Consider the following 16,085-nt stretch of genomic DNA (forward strand, 5'->3'; position numbering starts at 1 on the left):
TTTAGCTGTTCTGATAGGTATAGTGATACAGTGATATTTCACAGTCATTTTAACCTGCATTTATCTGATAGCTAATGATGTTCAATATCCCTTAATGTGCCTATTTGTCATCCATATAGCCTCATCAGTGAAACATCTATTCACATCTTCTGTCCTGCTTTGCATTTTAAAGTATACAGCTTTCTAACTTCAGTTGTTTTTAAATTGGAAAAATACATTGATGCCATATATGAGTTATTTGTCATTGTTCCATTTCAAACAGATGGCAACATATGTCCTACAGATGTAATCCTTTTATTTGTACTCAAGAGTCATCTGACTACACAGCAAAAGAGAAATAGCTTCCAGAACATTCTCAAAATTTTTTAAAAAATTTTATCAAGTATTGGTGATCCTTAGGGCTTCTAACTGGGTTTCCCTGGTGGCTTAGATGGTAAAGAATATGCCTACATTGCAGGAGACGAAGGTTTGATCCCTTGGTCAGGAAGATCCACTGGAGAAAGAAATGGCTACCAATTCCAGTATTCTTGCCTGGAGCATTCAATGTTCAGAGGAGCCTGGAGGGCTACAGTCCACAGGGTCACCAATAGTCAGACCCACACACAGCAATTCTAAGTATTTCAGTTAAATGGTTACTAAATTAAATCAGTAATGGAAAGTAAATTTACTTTTTGACAAAAATGCATTTCAGTTGTAGAATATACTACACTGCCCATTAGCATCTAGGTTTAGCTTGAAGAAAGCTTCCAAAAAGAGGCAGCAGGATCTAGAAGATGTTAAACCTATGTTTGGGGGCCAGACTCAGCAGGCTTGCAAGACAAGTGCCAATTGCCAGCCTGTGGTATGCGGTTTACTATCACTGAGAGGCAGAGAACTGCCAGTGGCAAGAGGAGCTGGAATCTCATCTTGAGCAATCTCAGCACAGCCCAGCATAACACCAGTGGCTGGGTGCTCAGGGGAAGTCTCTGCAGTGAGAGGATGAGGGGTGAGGAAAGACGACTGGGGTAGAAAGATGATGACATCTCCCCTGAGCCCTGGGGCCATACCTGTCTAGGGCCTAATACAGAGGAGACGTTTCCAAGCCAGTGAAGACAGAGATGGATTAAATGGACCCACAAGAGGTGTTAGGAAGGAACATGGCTTTAAATAATTGTCTGGGAAAAGAAGTCTTTGAATGAGAGGAAAGCCCACACTTACATTGAGAAATATTGCATCTTTCTTTCTTCCTTCTTCCAGTACCATATCATTGAAAGTTTCTTTTAGAACTCATAAATGCTGGTGTGGGACTTGTTGATGGTAGGTAGTGAGGACATGAATAACCCATTTATTTATTTATTTTGGAGACTATATTTATTAGACTATCCATCCTCCTCTTCAAATATTCTCTAAGGACCAACAACATCCCAAATTTAAGGGAGAGAGAAATTCTACACCAGTAGAGTGAGTGACCAGCTGATGATTTGGGGGATGGGCAAAATGTCCCTCTATATTTCCCTATCTCCCCCCTCAGCTACCACAGTCTTTTACTTGTAATTTTCATAACCAAATGTCTTAAACAACTTAGTCCCGTTTCTTTATTTCCTCTCACTCTTTGGCTGACATTTGTTCCCATCTCTCCTCCAGTATAGTTTTCACTGACTTAGTGCCCTCCATGTCACTAAACCGATGAGCATTGTTTCATGCTTTGCCTTACTAGACCGCTCAGCAGCAACGTCCCCCCCTTCTGACTCGTAATGCCCCTCTTATCTTTCTACCTCTTGTTTCTAGACTTCTCCTCCTTTATTGAGACTTTAAAAGCTGGAGCCCCTCAAGGCTTATTCCTGAACCTTTTCTCTTAATCCACATCCACAGATATGGGATGGTACCCAGACCTCTTTTGAAACTAGCAAATTCTCTCCATTGAATCAAACTTGCCATGTTAATCAAACTTACTGTTTTTCACTTTTGCCTCGCAGCCCACCAATTCATTCCACAGTGTTATTTCAAGAAAGTATTACTGTCGCGTCTCTGTTCTCGGATGAAGATTGGCTTCTGCTTATTTCTTTGACCGCCTCCAGTTCAGGCTCCTTCAACACAGCCTCCTTTCAGCCGTTTCTGTCTCAAAGTCTTTGCTAAAACATTTCTCTCTGCTACGATCCTCTCCATCCTGCCCCCAACTTCATCTCATTGTTGCTGTCATGTATTAGACCAAATATTACTTCCTTAGGAAAGCTTTCTGACAAAAGCAAAATAAATTAAGTCTGCATTTCATATGCTTCAGAGCCACCTGAACTCTTAAAGGCTTTTCACTATTTTAACATATTTAGGTAATTAGTTGATTGAGTTGTGTCTTTCTTACTGGACTCTAAGTTACAGAAGAGCAGATGCCTTTGCTCTTAGCCCTCTCTGTATCTCCAGAGCCTAGTACAGAGTATGAATGAAGAAACCAACTCATCCTGGTCATTCAGAAACCTGAAAATTTTCCCCATAGCTCCCAGGTCCACAGACTGAGGCTTCCTTCCACGGCCAAGGGCATGAGGATCCTGGAGTTAATAACACTGGCTTGGTAAGTCAGCATGAATTGTGACTATTTCCTGCTTAATTGTGCCAAGTTCACCTTCTAATGCTCTTCTTTTCTGATTATTTAAATAATTCCCGAAGGCCTTGCTCAGCTAGGTAGTTGTCTCAGATTTTATTTTTCCAAATGTTTTAAAATGACATTTGTAGAGCATTTTATAATTTGTAAAGTATATATATTTCCATTATGGCATTTGAATGCCCAGCCATCCTAAGAAGTACCATATTATTTATTTTAATGTCAGATGTTGAAAAATGAGGTTTAGAGTAATTAAGGGACTAACCCAAGGGATTGAGCAGGGACTTCATCCCAGATTTTGCAATGCCAAGTTCTGTCTTTTCCCAGTACTAGTAATTGCTCTTGGCTTCTCTTCACTTGGTCAAGTCTGAAGTCAAACTTTTGTGGTTAACAAAACCACAAGAATGATGTAGCTTTCATCACAGTTACATATATAGCATATACAAAATATATCACAGCAGACAGACACACACACACACACACACACACACACACACACACCCATTCGTAATTTAGAAGAATACTTCCAGCTGTATCAGTCTTTCTTATTCTTGAAGAGAGATATTTGATTTACAAAGATTTGAGATGTTCATTTCAGAATTCAAGTTTCGTTAGTCTTAAATAGCCTATTAGCTACTACTGAAAAATGAAAAATATGAAAAAAAGAAGAATTGCAGTGCAGAAAATGAACCTCTTTGATTTTGGTTTATTTAGATTTTTATCAAGAGTGATTTCCCCTTAAAGCTAGCTTTATGGTGACAGTTATAATCTAAATCTTGGCTATATAAATATTTCCTTGAAAGCCACCTATAAACTTAGGTCATGGTTCTAAAACCAATATCTTAATATGATTAACACATTCTCTGTGGGGTTTCAGGAAGAAAAAAAAAGATATTAAAAGGAGCATGCTCAATATACTTGTAAAGTACAGATACTTGTCCAGACAACATCCATTGTATTAATAAGATTCACCCCTAATTTGAAAATAGTTTCCTTCCTTTTTCATGGCAAAGCACTCATGGAAAGCTGGCAGGAGGTGATGGACCTGAAAGCTCCAGCAGTACCAGTCCACACCAAATCTCTCTGAAAGCAGAGGGAATTCATTAAAAAAAAAAAAAAGAAGGCAGAACAAAAGAATAAACAAAAATCCTCCCAGCTCACTGGAAAAGAACATGACACTATTTTAAATATAATCACACTAACATAAAACTATTTGATTTAAGAAAAGTTAAACTGGGGAAAAGTACGTCTTAGGATAGAGGAATCCTGGCAGCTAATTCTTTGTGGCCAATTCTTTTCTAGTTTACATACATTCCACCAAATCTTGGATGAAGGCATATCAAAGAGATTTTGCTTATCAGATATCTCAGATGAGGGAACATCAGGCCCTGTAAGTTTCAACACTGGTTGCCAAACATTCTGTGCTATTGTGCAACTCAACATATTTTAAAAGATGGAGTTTTAAATGATGTGTACTTACTGACAACAAGGTATTTCTTCCTTAAAAAATCCTTGAACATTTTAGAATCTCATTTAGATTCTTTCTGAATGAATAGAGAAGAATCAAGCAAAAACCTTTGTGTTTTGGGTATGGTTTTTTTTTTCAGACTTTGAAACATTGACTGCCATGCTCCAAAATAAACAGTAACACATTTCTGAAATGCATAATGTGATTTCAGATAGATGACTTAAAAATAGATTCACAAAATAAAGATTAATTCATTTACACTGAAGTGGCATTTATAGACTCCCTAGCATTTATAATTATAGGAAAATTTACTATAACAAAATACATGGATTTGATTTGGTAAGCTGAAAAAAAATGATTTCCTGTTTATATCCCGATGATGGTGGAATGCATTACCGAGAGGTGATCTGTTAATTCCACATTGAGGAGGACTCTCCAGATACTGGTGAAGCACACAGCGCAAACAGTATGACTGGCGTTGCCTCAAATAAAAGTTTAAGTGCTTTTAAACTACTAACATTCTAGTGAAAGTTCTTCTCTAATCTAAGCATAGGATTAAGTTTTGTATTACTAAGAAAAGTCAGTAGTCTAAAATTTAGAAAGTTTTTGTGAATAGCAACAGTTGGGAAAAAACTATAAAAAAGTAAGTGTGATGGTTTTAATTCAGAATCATATTAGAAAAGCCATTTGTCTCTGTTTTCTGTAAATACCTTCTAGTCTAAAATAATCTTGTCCTATAGTCAATGGTTTAGAGAAATCATGCTTTTAAATGAGATTTCTAAAAATATAGTCTGTTGTCTGCATGGGAGAATCTGTAAAGAGAATTTTCATTATAATGAGTCATTATTTTTAAAAGCCCCTATATATTATTTGTGGCATCTGTATACCAAATGCTGAAAATAACTAGTTAAATTCCTTTGTTACTGATAAGTTACCAAAAAGTTGAACATGTTTAAACAAATGTTTTATTATTTTGTAATTTTCCTCCTAGTTGAAAAACGGTCAAACATTTTTTTTTCATTTATTTTTATTAGTTGGAGGCTAATTACTTTATAATATTGTAGTGGTTTTTGTCATACACTGACATGAATCAGCCATGGATTTACATGTATTCCCCATCCCGATCCCCCCTCCCACCTCCCTCTCCACCTGATTCCTCTGGGTCTTCCTAGTGCACCAGACCGAGCACTTGTCTCATGCATTCAGCCTGGGCTGGTGATCTGTTTCACCCTAGATAATATACATGTTTCTATGCTGTTCTCTCGAAACATCCCACCCTCGCCTTCTCCCACAGAGTGCAAAAGTCTGTTCTGTACATCTGTGTCTCTTTTTCTGTTTTGCATATAGGGTTATCATTACCATCTTTCTAAATTCCATATATATGTGTTAGTATACTGTATTGGTCTTTATCTTTTTGGCTTATTTCACTCTGTATAATGGGCTCCAGTTTCATCCATCTCATTAGAGCTGATTCAAATGAATTCTTTTTAATGCCTGAGTAATATTCCATCATGTATATGTACCACAGCTTCCTTATCCATTTGTCTGCTGATGGGCATCTAGGTTGCTTCCATGTCCTGGCTATTATAAACAGTGCTGCGATGAACATTGGGGTGCACGTGTCTCTTTCAGATCTGGTTTCCTCAGTGTGTATGCCCAGAAGTGGGATTGCTGGGTCATATGGCAGTTCTATTTCCAGCTTTTTAAGAAATCTCCACACTGTTTTCCATAGTGGCTGTACTAGTTTGCATTCCCACCAACAGTGTAAGAGGGTTCCCTTTTCTCCACACCCTCTCCAGCATTTATTGCTTGTAGACTTTTAGATAGCAGCCATCCTGACGCGTGTAATGATACCTCATTGTGGTTTTGATTTGCATTTCTCTGATAATGAGTGATATTGAGCATCTTTTCATGTGTTTTTTTGCCATCTGTATGTCTTCCTTGGAGAAATGTCTGTTTAGATCTTTGGCCCATTTTTTGATTGGGTCATTTATTTTTCTGGAGTTGAGCTGGAGGAGTTGCTTGTATATTTTTGAGATTAATCCTTTGTCTGTTGCTTCGTTTGCTATTATTTTCTCCCAATCTGAGGGCTGTCTTTTCACCTTGCTTATAGTTTCCTTTGTTGTGCAAAAGCTTTTAAGTTTCATTAGGCCCCATTTGTTTATTTTTGCTTTTGTTTCTAAAATTCTGGGATGTGGGTCATAGAGGATCCTGCTGTGATTTATGTCGGAGAGTGTTTTGCCTATGTTCTCCTCTAGGAGTTTTATAGTTTCTGGTCTTACATTTAGATCTTTAATCCATTTTGAGTTTATTTTTGTGTATGGTGTTAGAAAGTGTTCTAGTTTCATTCTTTTACAGGTGGTTGACCAGTTTTCCCAGCGCCACTTGTTAAAGAGGTTGTCTTTTTTCCATTGTATATCCTTGCCTCCTTTGTCGAAGATAAGGTGATCATAGGTTGTGGATTTATCTCTGGGCTTTCTATTCTGTTCCATTGATCTATATTTCTGTCTTTGTGCCAGTACCATACTGTCTTGATGACTGTGGCTTTGTAGTATAGTCTGAAGTCAGGCAGGTTGATTCCTCCAGTTCCATTCTTCTTTCTCAAGGTTACTTTGGCTATTTGAGGTTTTTTGTATTTCCATACAAATTGTGAAATTATTTGTTCTAGTTCTGTGAAAAATACCGTTGGTAGTTTGATAGGGATTGCTTTGAATCTATAGATTGCTTTGGGTAGTATAGCCATTTTGACAATATTGATTCTTCCAATCCATGAACACGGTATATTTCTCCATCTGTTTGTGTCCTCTTTGATTTCTTTCATCAGTGGAAAAACGGTCAAACATTAATCAAATATCTTCAACTGTGTCAAATATAGTTGAACTTTGTTGTTGTTTTTGTTTTTGTTGTCATTTTAGCATCTCTATAGTTGGTACAGCTTGTCATGATTGATCCATTGGAGAGGCCCAGAAATGGATTCTTACTGAGTGAGATCACACAGTAGGATTGGAAAGTTTGTGTTCCATCTCCAGATATGACAATGTATGGCTTTATATGTGATACCAAATAGCAAGAATAGCATTGATTCTGTTTGATGGTAACCTGAAGTCTTCCCTGGCAAAACATATGCAGAAATATGAAGTAATATTTTAAAAGTATATAATTCTTTTTGTTTCAAAATAAGCCTGTGGGATTTAAGCCTGAAGCTTCTATGAGGAGGTAAGCTGCCTTCAAAGATCTTAGCCCTTTTTGTATCTTTTATGCTTTTCCAGCAGAGAACTCGTACCTGGTGGTGCTACAAATTCATATTTGTTAGTTTGACACAATGTGTCCTGAATTCAACTAAGGAAACTGTCCTTTAATGTTAATCCTCTTTCCCTTCTTAGTGCATTTACCATCCGTTATAACATCTCAGTCTCAACAAGGTCAATTTACTTTCCAGGGAAATTTTCTCTTAGATGGCCACAGTTGACGATGGATTAATCCACTCACATGATCTGTGCTGGACTTCCCTAGTGGCTCAGGTGGTAAAGAACCTGCCCACAATTGGAGGAACCCAGGTTTGATCCCTGGGTTGGGAAGATCCCTTGGAGAAAGGAGTAGCAATTCATTCCAGTGTTCTTGCCTGGAGAATTCCACAGACAGAGGAGCCTGATGGGTTACACTTCATGGGATCACAAAGAGTTGGGCATGACTGAATGACTAACACACATGATCTGTGCTAATGGATATTCTGGCAAGTAAGTAATTAGAAAGGTCTTTGACTTCCCTCAAATACCAGGTGCAGTCCTTGCCTCTTGGACTGAGAAGCCTTCTAGTGAGTCAGAGGAACAGGTTAATTGTACTTAATCTTATGTAATCTTATGCTTACTCCTTGGAAGGAAAGTTATGACCAACCTAGACAGCATATTTAAAAGCAGAGACATTACTTTGCCAACAAAGGTCCATCTAGTCAAGGCTATGGTTTTTCTAGTAGTCATGTATGGATGTGAGAGTTGGACGGTCAAGAAAGCTGAGCACTGAAGAATTGATGTTTTGAACTGTGGTGTTGGAGAAGACTCTTGAGAGTCCCTTGGACTGCAAGGAGATCCAACCAGCCCATCCTAAAGCAGATCAGTCCTGGCTGTTCATTGGAAGGACTGATGTTGAAGCTGAAACTCTAATGCTTTGGCCACCTCATGCAAAGAGTTGAGTCATTGGAAAAGACCCTGATGCTGGGAGGGATTGCGGGCAGGAGGAGAAGGGGACGACAGAGGATGAGATGGTTGGGGATGGCATCACCAAATCAATGCACATGAGTTTGAGTAAACTCTGGGAGTTGGTGATGGACACGGAGGCCTGGCATGCTGTGATTCATGGGATTGCAGAGTCGGACACGACTGAGCGACTGAACTGAACTGAACTGAATCTTATGTAAACCAACTACCAGAAAATATTTGCTACTTATTCCATAACCATTCTCCCTGTTTTCCCATCAGCCTCCATATTCCTCCCATACAGCAAAGCTCATCGAAGAGAGAAAACTCTACGACAGTGTTTACCTTCCACTCAGCATGAAAATATTCGTCTTTGTACAGCAAATGTATCCACTTATAGGCAAACAAACTAATATTCTGAAAAAAAAAAAAAAAAAGAGTTGTGTTAACGAACCACTGTTCACACAATAAATTCTGTCCTTTCCTTCCAAATAGGATGTGATTGGCTTATTGACATTGGGCCTGACACTAGAATTTGTTTTCATTAGTGATAGTGGCTTTTCACAGAGCCATCCACTTTACATGACTTATTGCTGGTGACCTTATAGGTAATTTGAGACACACTTGGCAGAGGGTTAGGGATGTAAGTGTGACCTGGAGTCTTGAGTCTTGTGCAAGTGTGTGTTCTTGTTTTTGAGATGATGTAAACTGATAACACAGCAGCGACATCATTGTTGCTTTTAGGAAAACCTCATAAAACCACTTACAAATGAACCAGAACAAACCACACCTAACCAAGTTGTAGGAACGAGTGCTGCCTCTCATGGAAGGCACCTAGATAACCCTTCTATCTTCTCCGTTGTTAATTTCTCCCCACATGCTTTTACTTCCATTTTGAGAAGTGGCAATGTTTAAAGCAGTCTTCTAAGTTTCCTTTTTGCTATCGCCCTAATGCTCCCTACATATCTGCTGCTAACTTGAAATAAAAGCAAACAGTTTGTAGAAAGACTTACCTTGGCTCACTTATTTAACTACTAGATGAAATACTGTCTGAACTAACTGTTCCCACTTGAATCTTGCCATGTTTTCATTAGCTTGATTACACGCTATTTTTCAGAATAGTTGTTTATTGAAAACAAGAGTATCCCTGAGGACCAGAGGCACTTCAGATACAGTGAGTGAACACTGAGGTCTATGCCCAGCGATTCTTTCTGACTCTGCAGCCAGTGGTCATGCTTCCCATTGAAGTTAAGAGAAATTTTTGTTGCTGGTATCCCACATGAGGAGCACAATAAAATCTTCCAGTACATGCCGCGTCAGTGCTTGCTCAATGGAATGGAGGGATAATTGAAAAGGGGGGCATCAGCATCATGGTTGAGGTAAATTATAGATTGAATCATTTTTTGGCTTGGAAGCCCAACCACCATTTTCTAAACTGACACAAGAACATACTTTCCCAGAGAAACAAACAGCCTAACGTACAACCAAATGCTTTTAACAGGAAACTGAAGACACTACACAGAGGCAGGGGAAGGTCAAATTAAACCCAATACATGAATAGACAGAATTTATACTGTGTATAGGGAAAATTTTACTTTAGAGATTGGGAGTAAGGAGATGCATTTTATAGGTTAGCAGAATCGATCAGGATATAGTAACTCCAGATGCACTCTGTGGAGAGAATGATAAGGAATGCCTTTTGAAGAGGTGACCGAGCTGTTGTTCAGAAAAGCTGGACAACTGAAATAGGAAGGATCACTTTCCAAGGCTGCCATGTCCGAAGATCCAGGTTCAAACTTGAAAAAAAAATCATTTTACTGTCCTTGAACAATTAGCCAAAATGCCATGGTGAAACAGATATGATTCCCTGTTAAGAACCATGGAGTTTCCATGGTTTCTTCCAGTTCTGTAATCTGCATTTTCTTGAAAAGATATTATTTTACTTACATAGCTAAGTATTTTTAATAAATTCCTCTTCTTTTTTTTTTTAATCAGGAAAGGTACTTCAGGAAGTGGCGCTGTAACAGACACACTATTCACCCATGGTCCTCTAATGGTACAAAAACTATTCTAGGCAATTTTATCCCCAAATCCTGGCTATAGGAACAAGCACGGAAGAACCACAGCACCCTCCAGCCTGAATGCCTTCATAGCCTGAGGCTGGGCTTTCTCCTACTGTAGGAAGTCATTGGGCTTTGATAGTGGGAGATATTCTTCACATGGTATGTTTTCTTATCATTTGTTTATGTAACTTAGAGACTTCAAAAGTGTTGCTCTCTTCAAGTTAAAGGAAACAATTTCTCATTTTAGGAAAATGAATGACACCACCCCCAAGACCTCTATTCCACTTATCTGATGTCCCTTGGCAGTTTTAATTTTTAAAACCTGATTTGTGGATATTTTGTCCCCACTGAGGGGCTTCCCTGGGGGCTCAGATGGTAAAGCGTCTGCCTGCAGTGCTGGAGACCCAGGTTCGATCCCTGGGTCAGGAAGATCCCCTGGAGAAGGAAACGGCAACCCACTCCATACTCTTGCCTGGAAAATTCCATGGATGGAGGAGCCTGATGGGCTACAGCCCATGACGTCACAAAGAGTCAGACATGACTGAGCGACTTCACTTTCTTTGTCCCCACTGAGGAGAGAAGTTGACAGCAAAACTTCCTGAAATATATAAAAATGTCACTGAGCATATTATGGTTATATATTTGGAAAAGTAAATGGACATGTATATCATATTAGGTGGAACCATATTGCATTTCTGAAAAACTTTAAACTGTGTTTGATCTACAAAAATGGTTTTTTTGTTTGGTTTACCCTGATATCTAAAAGCATAGAGAAAAAACAAGGGAGAAAACTAGGAACTGGGAGATATATGAGAGGCAGACTTACTTTTTCCACACATTCTTTGAAATCCAAGGATATTTTTATCATACTCAAAACATTAATATAAACATTTTAAAAAGAGAAATAAATGTGTTCATAAGTCTCAGATCAGTTCAGTCACTCAGTCGTGTTCAACTCTTTGAGACCCCATGGGCTGCAGCACGCTGGGCTTCCCTGTCCATCACCAACTCCCAGAGTATACTCAAACTCATGTCCATTGAGTCAGTGATGCCATCCAACCATCTCATCCTCTGTTGTCCCCTTCTCCTCCTGCCCTCAATCTTTCCCAGCATCACGATCTTTTCCAATGAGTCAGTTCTTCACATGAGCTGGCCAAAGTATTGGAGTTTCAGCTTCAGCATCAGTCCTTCCAATGAACACCAAGCACTGGTTGGATCTCCTTGCAGTCCAAGGGACTCTCAAGAGTCTTCTCCAACACCACAGTTCAAAAGCATCAATTCTTCCGTGCTCAGCTTTCTTTATAGTCCAACTCTCACATCCATACATGACTACTGGAAAAACCATAGCTTTGACTAGATGGACCTTTGTTGGCAAAGTAATGTCTCTGCTTTTTAATATGCTATCTAGGTTGATCATATCTTTGTCTAGATTGACTTATTTTCTCCTCTTCCCCCACCCTGCCCATGCTCTTCTCTCCTATGCCAAAGGTTGAATTTTTAAAAAATTATATATTATAGGTATACAGTATAGTGATTCAAAAAGTTTATAGTTATAAAATATTTGTTATATTCCTCCTCCTGTACATTATATCCTTGTAGCTTATTTTTGTGCCTAATTGTTTGTACCTCTTAATTCCCTACTCCTGTATTGCCCCTGGGCTTCCCTGGTAGCTCAGACAGTAAAGAATCTGCCTGCAATGCGGGAGACCTGGGTTTGATCCCTGGGTCAGGAAGATTCCCTGGAGAAGGAAATGGCAACCCACTACAGTATTCTTGCCTGGAGAATTTCATGCACAGAGGAGCCTGGTGGGCTACAGTCCATGGGGTCACAGTGAATCGGACACAACTGAGTGACTAAGCACGCATGCACATATTGCCCCCTCCCTCCCCTCTCCTTACTGGTAACCACCCATTTGTTCTCTGTGAGTCTGTTTTTTTTTTAAATTACATTCACTAGTTGTATTTTTTAGATTCCGTGTATAAATAATATTGTACGGTATTTGTTTACTAAGCTAGCTGATAATCTATTATTTTCAAACATTTGGCAAATGACTTTTAACAATGCATCCTAAGGAAATTTACCATCTGATTACAAATATCAAATTACAAATATCTATATATACACAAGAGTTTTTATCATTTTAGCATGGTGGAAAATTTAAACATAAATAGGAGACTGTATAAGTAGAATACAATGCATTCTTCTATTAGAATACTATGTAGGTCTTGGTGGTGGTGTTTGCTCTCAGTATGTTTTGTAATTCTTTTTCTTCTGATAACCAGACACGATCTACTGGGTAAAAGGAAATGCTGAATTGGGCCTTTAGTAAGACGGTCGTGAGGTAGATGGTGTGGGGGAAGGATTCTACAGCCCTGTGATTAGCTCTCAGTCTTTCAATGAGGTTGCACCTCTGGACTGTGAGAATCACATGTTTCTCAGTTAGGTGGGAGAGGATGGCGAGAGTGGCCTGGGGCTGGCTGTTTCCACTCCCCGTGAGGAAGGCTGGAGCTGACTGGAGTGGCTTCCTTCCCCAGACAGGTGAGTTAGGTTTTAATAACACTCCAGCATGTCGGGATCTGGTTAACTCTGTTTAACCTGAGGGCCGGCCTAGTTGGGAACGCGCTGACATATTTCAAAATAGGCCCCTTTCCCCACCTCCTGCTGGAAACAGGAGAGCATTTTTCTCCAACATTTAATACGTGAACCTGCTTGAGCTCCTGGAAACAAATCTCACCATACTGCGGGGGCTCTCTATGACTGGGTCCCCTGAAGTTTTTAATTCTCAGAGTGGTCCACACTGAGCCTCCAGCAGTGCATCGGTTACAGGCCCAGCTTTCCTAGCTTGCAACTGTTTCCCGAGGGGGTTTTTGGTCTGATGAGTCGTAACTCTGTATTTGCTGTCTGTCTCTCCAATCTTGGGGGCAGAAGTTTGTGGTGTGTCCTTCCCTTTTTATGGATCCAAGGAGATTGTGGATTTTTCAGTATGTATAGCTTTTTACTTGTTGTTAGGTTGAAAGGGCTATGGCCAAGCTCTTTATTTAAATGCAAAGCAGCAAATTGCTTGAAATTTGTTTCTCGGTAAAGACACTGAGGTTCTTTCTAAAGAACATTAAAGGTTATCACACCCATTTGCAATAACATGGATGGGCTTTGAGGGTAGTTTACTAAGTGAAGTAAATCAGAGAAATACTGTACTTATGTGGAGTCTTTAAAAAAGATTTTTATTGCTGATGACACATAGCACTGGACCTTTATTTGGGTGCATTATTACTACCAAATCTAATTTTCCCAGGTCAGTTTGTGAATATAACTTTTTCAAGGAGATTGAATTTTTCCATTAATTTCACATTTTTATTGTGTATAGTTTTAGTGATTTTTCAGCTTTATTTGGACTGAGGCTTTCTTCTAAGAAAGTCTGCGTATTTCAGTTATCCTTTAACTGGTGTCCTATTATAATGAAGTGGGGTCCACACCACACAGAGAGAAGAAAGAAGACAGGTGCATGTGTCAGTGTGAAGATGAGAGGATGTCTACCTAACAGCTCCTATTTTAGTGGGGGAGGAAAAGAACATATGCTTTTGGAGAGAGAAGAGAGTGTGATGTAGTTATTTTGGAGAGAGGCGAAGTCATCATATTAGCAAAGTGTGGAAGGATTGTTGGTTAGCGTTAAGTGTTCTTTTGAGACTTGTAGTCAAGTACCCACCCAACCCCATTCCCCTACTAAGCTCAGAAGCATGGAAGACAGTTGATTTTCACCTGAGTTGGAGTTTGGCAAGGTGTTCCTGGCAGAGGGAGAAAGCATTACTCCCATAATTATGTGTTTTCTTCCTGCATCATCAAACTTTTACTCATTGAGTTTTTTCCCTTTGGTATAAAATATGTCCAGTACCTATCATCTTTAAATAACACCAACAAATATAAAACAATATACAAAGAAATACACCTTTCTTTTACCAATTCCTCTTAGAAGAGCCAAGTTACCACCCCATTTATCTGTTCCCTTCAACTCTTAACTTCTTAAAAGAATTTTCTATAGTCTGAGCTCCATTTTCTCACTTCATATTTTTCCTTAACCCAGTCTAATGAGGTCTCTCTCTCATCGCTCCACAGAAATTGTGATTATCCCAGAAACAATGACCAGTACCATTCTGAATTAATAGTTCTCAGTCCTCATCTTACTTGACATCTCAAGGCTTGACCACTTGAAACACTTCCTTCTCTCCAATGCCTGGACACCGCACATCCCTCTTGCCAGTTCTACCCTCATTTAACTGGCTGTTCCTTTCAGATCTCCTTTGCATACGTTTTAAATGTTGCCAATCACACTCTTGGGAATCACTTTATCTACTTTGTCTTTCTTAGGGAATCTCCTTTATTACTAAAGATTTAAATATTATTTATATTTCAGTCACCTCCATAAATAGATTTTCCAGTGTTGGAAAATCCTTGCATTTCTAGATCCACCGTTGGTTATGATGTAGTGTTTTTTCTTGTACAGTGATGAGTGTTGTAGGGTAAGGGAGTCAGAGAAGGCAAGGTTCAGAAAAAGGAGACCTTCACTTTACAGGAACAGATCACCTTTAATGAGGCGAGAAGGGGCAGCAGTCAGATTGGTGAGCTGCTGCCCTAACCCAAGAAAAGAGTAAGTATATACAGGCATGAATGTAGAAATCTACTGTCTTAAGGGGGCCTGTTCTTCTCCAAGGTTGTTCAGGTTAGTTATCTCTTAAAAAGCTGGGGTAAGGAATTCTGGAGATCGGCCAGAGGCTGGGACCGGCTGGGAGCTGGGTGTAATCAACCTTAACGCCCATTTTTTTCTTCGAGAAAGAGAGTTCTTTGTTTTGCATAGAATGGTGGGGAGGATCCGGAGGGGAGTTTTAACTCCAGGCTATTTTGAGCCTGTAACTTTCCTTCAAGTGTAGTTTGTGAATATTTTATTTAGGAATTTTGCAATTGTATTTATCAATAAGGTTACCTTTAAATTTTTTTCCCATTGGAATTAAACTCAATTTTTCAATATAAGCCCTATTTCATTTTATTATTATTTTTAATAATTGTATTATTTACTTTTGGCTGCACTGGGTCTTCACTGTTGCGTGCAGGCGCCCTCTAGCTGTGGCGAGCGGGACTGCTCTCCAGTTGTGGTGGCGGGCTGCTCATGGTGGCGGCTCCTCTCGTTGGTGAGCAAGGGCTCTTGAGCACAGTCTCAATAGTTGTGGTACAAGGGCTTACTCGCTCCTTGGCATGTGGGATCTTCCGGGACCAGGGACCGAACCCATGACTCCTGCATTGTCAGGTGGATTCTTTACTACTGAGCCACCAGAGAAGTCCCCAAATAAATCCTATTTAAAAAATTATTCCATATTGAAACTCTTAGTCTTAATAGAATTTTTCTTTCTAGAAACAATAATAAAAGAAACAAAGCATTTTATAAAATGTGGTCCGGAACAAGTCATTGTTAATAAATAAATGTATATTTAACTTCTACTTTCTCCCAGCAGAGGCTGCTTTCTGTTTCTCTGCCTTGGAAACAATGTGAAAAACAATCCATAAGCAATTTTACGGAAGGGCTGCCAAAACCAAGCTCAAGCCAGTTGGATGTGGACACCTCTTAGAAGAATTTGGGGGAATCTGACCAAAGAATCCAAGTTCTATTTTTAGAACAGATACAAAGGTCAAGTGGTTTCTGCCAAGCAGCAATGCCTCCTGAATCAGGCCCACCCTATGCTCACCTCTGCTAAGCTCCCAAATAAATCCTGATGCTTTCACTCCAGAGGAAGTGTTT

General features: G+C 39.3%; 1 pseudogene; it reads left to right on the top strand.

The window, feature by feature from the left end:
• LOC110123076 (lysine-specific demethylase 3A-like) overlaps nucleotides 1–16,085 on the top strand; it is a 34,947-nt pseudogene that overhangs the window by 9,712 nt on the left and 9,150 nt on the right.

The sequence above is a fragment of the Odocoileus virginianus genome, chromosome 13, assembly GCF_023699985.2.
Source record: "Odocoileus virginianus isolate 20LAN1187 ecotype Illinois chromosome 13, Ovbor_1.2, whole genome shotgun sequence".
NCBI classification, from domain to species: Eukaryota; Metazoa; Chordata; class Mammalia; order Artiodactyla; family Cervidae; genus Odocoileus; species Odocoileus virginianus.